Raw genomic sequence first — 8,340 nt, forward strand, 5'->3', positions numbered from 1 at the left:
CGTACTCATACATCCTGGAGCAAAAGCCAAGCACATAGTCCACTATATCTGCTAAGGTTCAACAAGAGGTTTCTCCAATCCCTCCTTCACAAGGCACAGTGGTCCTGGCAGGAAACCCAAATAGAAGCTAAAATAAGGAGGACCCCACTCCCTTCTCTGGTCCTTCCCAATAGGCAAAAATCAGACATCCCATCTTCTTTTGAGTTTTTCAGGAAATCCACCAATCATGCCCTTCATGGTCTTGTTAAATCTTTCAACACGGCCATTACACATAGCAGAGTGGCTTTGGCCACACTGACCAGGACTTATGCAGCGGGGGATTGGAGGTCCCACATTTGGACCCCTAATATTATGCTGTTCAATTGCAACACGCAGCTCGATCGCTCAACACAGACCCTAGTTGGAAAATGCGGCTCTTGGCGGGAATGGTGGACGCTGTTTGTCTTCCAGATCTGTTAATGGCTGGAATCGGGAACACCGAGAGATACTCCATATATTGTGCGACAGACGGCCAGAGTATGGCAATAGTTTGTAGTGGGAGTACTTAAGCGCAGTATTCCGCCCAAGTCTCGAGCATGGCAACGCATAGTTTCGTGCAAAACTGTTAAAGCAGCTATCACGTCTCGGGAAATGAACTCCTTCATGTGTTGCGAGCCTTTCGGCCCCATCCGTACATCAGCCGTCCAACTTGGACTCGGGCCGTAGAGGAGGGCACCAGCCGCCATCTTGATCCAGCAGGCCCCGTCCCTCTTACACACTCAGGGACTAGGCCTCACCACGGGGGCGCCGCGGGATGCGTCTCCAGGGCAAACAAACTGTGGGGCAGGCCCCAGAAAGGAGAGCCACCAAAAGGCTAAAGTCCAGGCCGGGCCCCGGGAGTCGCCCGCCAATATCGGGGGAAGACCTTGGTTGTGCCCGGGCAACAAAGTTTGGGGAGTGGGGGCAGGAGTCGAGCGCCCCCTCCGATCCAGTGCCACCCCACTGCTCCTCAAGGGTCGCCGACAAGCGGACTGGGTCTTCACCGCCAGAAGCGGCACCCACCGGCACGCCCCGTATTGTCAGCAACGGACGTTGATGCTACCGCCGCGGCCGGAGGCCCCGCCGAGGCAACGCCCCGGTCCCATCCTCGCGTAGGCCGCATAGCAGACGGGGACAGTTCTCAGGATCCGCTGCACACCGGAGCTCCGGGAGCTAACGGTAGGTGTTTGTTTTCCTTCACCCAGCAAAGTATGCCTTCACGGTTTAGGATAGACGTCAGGATAGACGTGTGGGGCGAAAGGGCTCGCGGAGCCGAGCGACTATGCGGCCATTTCGAATGCCTGCTTGGCTCCTCCCCCCATAAATTACATTTCTAATATACCATAAAGATGTGGAGATGAGTGTTATTAGGGCAGAAGCCTTGCTGATTATATGCAGAATAACAGGTCTGGGAGGTCACTATTCTATTTCTATTTCTATTTTTAATGTTTATAAAGCGCTCGATTGCCGTGGCGTCTTGGCCCTAATGTGTGTGAATCCATAATCCTGAAAGCTACAACCTGAGCCAGCCTAAGTTACAAAGAGCAGCGTCTTCAGACTCTTCCTAAACAGCCTTGTGTTTGGTTGAAATCTCATGTCCAGAGGTAGTCTATACCACAGGTGTGCCGCTCTGTTGGATAGTGTCCTACCTCCCCATCTGGCTCGTTTGACTCTGAAGGTTTTAAGAAGTCCTACATTAGTGGATCTCAGAAGGCGAGGGGGAGCATAAGGCGTAATAGCTTGGAAACTTCATTGGCACCCCCTCCATAAAGAGCCTTATGAACCAGGCACAAGGCCTTGAAATTAACCAGCTGCTGTACTGGTAACCAATGCAGTGATTTAATACCTGAAGAGGTGGGGCAGCCCCTCGGAATTTCAGAAGCAACCTGGCTGCCGCATTCTGAAGTGACTGAAGCTTTCCCATCTGCAATCTATCTATGCCCATGAACAAGGCGTTGCAGTAGTCTAATTTGGAGAGCATCACCGTTTTCTGTAGATCCTGCGAGATGAATGGGAAAATCTTTCTTAAAGTTTTTAAGAGAAAGAAACAGGACGATGTCAGGCTATTAACCTGAGCTGAGAGGTTTAGCTTATCATCAAAAATGACCCCAGAGTTCTTAACCTTAGAGACCGGGACCGGGCATTTCCCAGCCTCAACTGGCCACCATGAGTTGTTCCATACGGGGGGGGGGTCCCCCTCCAAATTCTATCACCTCCGTTTTGTCTGTGTTGATCTTCAGAAAATTGTGGTTCATCCAGACCATGATCTCAGATATGCAAGCGTGGAATTTAGCAGCGGTGACCTCAGGCTATTTACAGATGGAAATAACAAGCATTGAGTCATCGGCATAAGATACCAATGCGAAACCATGTCTTCTGAGGAGCCTCGCTAACGGGGTGACATATATGTTGAAAAGTGTGGGGAATAGGGATGATCCCTGTGGGACACCGCAAGGAAGATGGAAACTCTTGGACTCCAGTCCATCCCAAACCAGCCTTTGCTCTCTACCCTCCAAGAAGGAGGTGAGCAGGGAAAGGGCAGTGTCCACAACCCCCAGATCCTTCAGCCGTTGCACTAACACCGTGTGATTCACGGTGTCAAATGCAGCCGATAGGTCTAGGAGTATGAGGGCTGCTCTACCCCCTTCGTCGACCACCCGTCGAATTTTCTCAGTTGCAACAATCAGAGCCGATTCAGTGGAATGGCAGGCGCGAAAACCATGTTGAGTTGGGTCTAATAGCTTGTTAGCATTTAAATAATCACCCAGCACTTTGTTCATTGATTTCTCAATGACCTTCGCCACCATCGGTAATCCTGCAATCGGGCGGTAGTTCTTTAAAACCTCTGGGTTTAGGTTGTTTTTTTTTTAGTAAGGGCCTAATGGCCGCTTGTTTCCACCGAGCCGGATATAATCCCGTTGTCAGTGCTTGGTTGATAAGGGGCGTCAACTTTTCGCAAATCTTCTTAGGGGCTAGATGCATGATGGCAGGGGGCAAGGGTCACTTGGAGAACCTGATTTTATAGAGAGGAGCAGCTCTTGCACCTCCTTGTTTACCAGTGCAGGGAAACAGGAGAGTTTACATTGCGTCGCCGGCCAGGCATCCTCTGCATTGCGTATGATAGTATACTGGAGTCCCTGAGCTTTTAGAAGATCATCATATATCATCTGTACTGTATTTTGAAAGAAAAGGGCCAGATTGTTACATATCTCCTGATCAGCCTTAAAAGCATTGTTCTGCTGAGGTTTTGCCAAAGAGTTAATTACTTTAAAAAGTTCTTTATACAATCGGCCGCATTTCTAATTTTGGTGGAAAAATAATGCTCTTTTGCAGAGATGATCTCATTTTTATATTTCTGCAATGCAAGATTGTACATTATTTTGCTACTCTCACTATAATCTTGTCTCCACCGGCTTTCCGCTCTTCTACATTCAACCTTTAGAGCCTTAAGCTGAGGACTATACCAAGGAGAAGATATCCTTGGCTTCCTTAAGGCTATCTCTTTCACAGGGGCTACCTGTTTAGCTGCCCTATCAATCCATTCGTTGAATGCAGAGGCAGCGGCTTCAATATCAGATATGGGTAGGTCAGGGCCCATATTCAGAGCGGTCTCAAAAACACAGCCCTGCACCTTTTTCCAACTTCGAACCTTGATTTTACCAGGGTTCGTCACAGGCTCTCGGCCCGGATTTGTGGTTCTGAGAGTAAAATAGATAGCCTTGTGATCCGTCCAAGTCAAAGGCCTTATGTCTCGGAACTTAAAGTCGGGATTGTTGGTGAAAATGCCATCTAAAGTATGGCCTACCTTGTGAGTCGATCCTGTGACTATTTGACTAAACCTGTATGCCTCCAGGGGGTCTAGTAGTTTGGAGGAGTCTAGGTTGTCTAACAGTTCTAGGTGATAGTTAAAATCTTCCTATTAACTAGGGCAGGTTAGCAGCTGCACAGGCCTTGGCATTGATCCTATTGAGGATAATATGTGACGGGCACTGGTGACTGGAGCTGGCTAGCAACAACGCTCACCTCTGTTATTCATTACAAGCAGGTTAACAATGCATGTCAATATTGACTGGAACTGGTTGGCAGTAGAGTTGACCTCTGGTTTTGAATATTTGCAGGATTTAAGGTACAGGGGTCACTGCTGACTGGAGTTACTTAGCAGGATAATAGGTCTCAGGGGGCCAATACTGACTGAAGCTGGTTAGTATGATCACTAGTCCCAAGGTGCTACTAATGACTCAAGTTGGCTAGAATGATAACAGGTCCCAGGGGCCAGTACTAACAGGAGCTGGCTAGTAGAATTACATACAGGCCCAAGGGGCCACTACTGACTGGAGCCGGCTAAAAGAATAACAGGCCCAATGGTGGTGGGGGTGCGAGTGGCACCAGTGACCGGAGTTGGCTAGAAGCATTTACGACCTTTGGTATTGATTAAATGCAGGATTCCAGGTCACAGGAGGCACTGCTGAATACAGCTGGTTAGCAGCAGTGGTGGCCTCTAGGAAGAAGGAATTGAGAAAGCATAACTGGATATACTGGTTTCTTTAATACCGATAATTGGTTTCACATGAATGCCACAACGTGCATTGATATATTACATTACCAAATTACAATATTCTTATATTAATTTGATGTGTCTGTTCGCCTTAATATGCCTGCAAAGTTACATGATTCTATTAGGGCCCAGAACCCTTTTATTTGATGATATTCATCTGCACACTTTCCTGCATCTTGTAGTAAATTGAGTATTGACAAACAGAAGTGTTATTTCCAGAAACAGTGAATTCTGCAGCTTGTCTGTGTATCTTTGATCTGCACCTTAAAGACTCCTCACATACCTCTCGAGAGAAGATCCTGCCTCCTACTCATTAGTGTTGTTTCAGTAACTGTTTCTATCACGTGTTCATGTTTCATTGACTTGTATTAGGAGAAAAGTGCATAAAAATACATTGTGTAGCATTAGCATTATATACTCCAACTTGCTTTAGGGTGGATGCTCTCGTCCATTGCAAAGACAATTGTCACTTGTTAGTTTGCTTGGCCTTTTGCTATTTTTGTATTTAATGTATTATAGATGTGTTGGCCTCCCAGTGTGTTGTGTTTTATTTTACAAATCATAAGAGATGACGAGGAAAATGAGAGTCCAGTATACACATTCTTCATATAAATCAACTCACAGTATACGGTTCTGGAGGTTCAGTCCCACAGACATTATCTCTAACTGAACGCCCTAGGAAGCATGTGCTTTTCAAACCAGTTGCCCTCTGATGCAGCATCCTCGCTATTGGATAAGTCAGTTTGTCCTGAATTTTAGGAGGGTTACCGTATCTAGTGCACTCTGTTAGACAGCGCTCACCTGTGGTAGTAAGATGGTAATAGGCACCTTATCACCTATGCACGGTGCAGGGCTTTGAGCTACAGAGCTCCTCACGCTGTGGAGAAGATTAGGTCACATTTACCCATTTTCCCATATTTGGTCCTGATGAAATGCCAACAGATTGCTCCATGACTACACAAGGCATGAAAAAGGCTGACCTGAAGTATAGACCCCAGCTTACCAGCTGGTCCATAGGTGATCGACACTTTCACACAGTGATAGGGGCCATTAGTTCCTCAATTTCTCTGCCACTGTTTTTAATCTCAACATGGACCAGGAAGATAACATTAACTATATTGTGGCAACTGTTCAATAGTTGATCTTATATTCAGACTTTCACTAATCTCACATCTTATGACACAACATCCTCCGTCCTACTATGCTCATCCGGCATACTTAATAAAACATCTGCAACAAAGTGTCCTCTTGTGGTGCCCGCCAGGCATTGTAGCGCCGGCCTGGTGAGGAGTATAGCCCAATGATGAAGCATGTCACCTTCAGGTGAGTGAACGCAACTTGTCTTAAACGCCATGCTTCCTAGGGTGTCTGCCTTCAGTTACAGATAATGACTCTGGGACTGAACCTCTGGAACAATATTCTGTGATTTGACTGTTTTATTTTAACAAATGTACATAGCAGACATTGGTGCTTGCTCGTTTCACAAAAATGATCGGATACCTGCCTCCGAGCGCACTTCTTACAGACGAGTATGGCGTTATCATGTTGCCTCTACAAGCTCCTTACCTGTGCGAGTTATCAGGAAAGATGCAGGGGGCAGACCCAAACCAGCCACACGTGGAGATCAATGACAAATACTGAAGAATTAAAAGAGCTTCCAAGTGACCATTACTTATTTGACCTTGAAAATAAAAGACACGTTTTTAGTATTCTGGTGACTCATGACCATAAAAAACAAAGGTTATAAATTCAATATTGTGTCAAATACTTAAAAAATGGAACTGGATGTGCTGAAACGGATGTTGTCCCAGGTCATGTGTGACACCTTCCACCACTATTGCTTATGGGACTTGTAGTTTTGTTTTTCTCATTAAAAGGATGGGCTCTAAAGTCCCAGTGGCCAAAATCAGAGGCCTGACGGAGGATGAAGCATGACTGCTCTGCTTAGCAGTGAGATGACTGACAGTTCCGCAGCCCTTCCATTCTTTGACAGACAGAGGCTCGTCGGCCATTCATATTTTTTTGCAACGACAAAGAAACGTTTATTGCAGTTTGTGTCACTAAAGCGATAAAACCCCTGGGCGTGTTTTATTAACTAATGACAAACATGAACAATCAAGAACATGAGTTTCTGGAAAACTATCAAGCACCCAATCAGAATCAGCCGCCCTTCACACCCAGGAATTCTTGAGGCTTTGGAGAGGGTGAATTGCACGTGGTATAAGAGGAACACTACATGACTCAAAGCTCACTTCTCAGGGATGTACTCAACTGCCAGCCTCATGGCACACTTAGCCAGCTCTTCACCTCCTCCTCCTCAAACTGTTGACCAGCTATCAGGGCAAATGAGCCTGCAGCAAAGCATCGCTGGCTTGGTTCCACACCGGACCAAGCAAGGTGGTCAACTCCATACTCCTCTGAGTCAGCAAGCACTCTGGTCGAGCCAGTCCAAACCCCACATGAATGTTCCCCATCACAACTATTTTAATGGTACTAAGTTATGTTTCTGCCAAATGTATGAGTCAAAAAATGAAAGGTTTTACTATGAAGTGCTGAAAGAGAAATCATTAAGTTTTTCAATATTTCGGAGTCTGCCACAGTAAACAGGAGCATTATTTCTCTACAGCAGCAAATCATGTATGTGCCCTGTAGAAAGCATGTTTGAATGAAACATGGAATGCATTGCAGCCAAAGATCTGTGGTGCAACATCATAGCAGAGTACAAGATAACTTGTGCTATTATTCCAGCAGAACGAAATGCCATTCCTAATGTGTACGTCATTTTAAAGACGGTGCCAGGAAATGTACGGTCAGTGTTGTTCTTCTGCCTGTTAAAAGACAATCTACATTAATGTGTCAGGAAATAAAATACTATGAGAAATCCGACTCTATGGAAGGGTGCTGCCTGCCACTATATTGCAGGTTACTTCCAACATAATCTGATTTATACATACATACTCCAGGGTGCTGCCAGCTATCGGGTGTACACACAGCAGACTGGAGCCACTCAGGAAGGAGGTAAGCTCTACATTTCATCTTAAGCCCTTAGGTTACATTCACAGCCTGATGGGTCCGGAGAACATTATCCTCGCTCTAACTGTGCCGAGCAGATAGACGTAGCCCTTCATAGGCTGTGTTGTGTGCTGGGTGAGGCCTGGCATCTTATTATCGTTGGCGGGAGGATGAAGCTCTGATAGGAGCAGCTACAAGAAGAGCAGAGAAACAGGGCCACAGATCGCCACAGAGCGACAACTGCCCAGAAGCTGAAGAAAGAACTCTGGAACAGCAAACCTCCTACACCCTAGAGACTCTACAGGGTAAGCAAATGATGGTAATGAAATGGAAACTGCAGCATTAAGGTCACACACTACAACATCTTTCCCTTTAAACCAAAGGTAACAGCCTACAAGAAAAAACTAAACAAAAAGCATCACAACTAGAAAATGCATTTTCAAAAGCTGCAAAAGAGGAACAGTTAATACAAATGAAAAACATTAATCTTTGTTCGTACCTTAGTAATGTGCTTACTTCTTGGTTTCACTCCATCTGCAGCAATAACGCTCTGAAAGGAGAAATTACTCCTGTGAGTCTCAGAGTCTTCGGTATTACTGGTCTCAGTCACGAAGACTGCGGTGTCGGAAGATAACTTTCTCTTATTTGGCTTTATAGATCCACCAGTCATTCCATCGCTTTTAGCAGACACGCTACTGTCGGCAGCATCATAACTTCAGGCAGACCAGCAATTCGGATATCAGCACTAATATTGG

General features: G+C 46.0%; 1 long non-coding RNA gene across 1 annotated transcript in view; it reads right to left on the reverse strand.

Annotated features, from left to right (window-relative positions):
* Positions 1–8,137, reverse strand: part of LOC147659031 (uncharacterized) — a 64,483-nt gene extending 56,346 nt beyond the window's left edge. Inside the window, exons 1-2 of the long non-coding RNA XR_015307333.1 lie at positions 8,085–8,137; positions 6,140–6,254 (exon numbers count right to left, since the gene is read on the reverse strand). This is a non-coding gene — a long non-coding RNA (uncharacterized LOC147659031). The remainder of the gene's footprint in view (positions 1–6,139; positions 6,255–8,084) is intronic.
* Positions 8,138–8,340: the final 203 nt, after the last annotated feature.

The sequence above is a fragment of the Lissotriton vulgaris genome, unplaced genomic scaffold (assembly GCF_964263255.1).
Source record: "Lissotriton vulgaris unplaced genomic scaffold, aLisVul1.2 SCAFFOLD_4288, whole genome shotgun sequence".
Taxonomy (NCBI): domain Eukaryota; kingdom Metazoa; phylum Chordata; class Amphibia; order Caudata; family Salamandridae; genus Lissotriton; species Lissotriton vulgaris.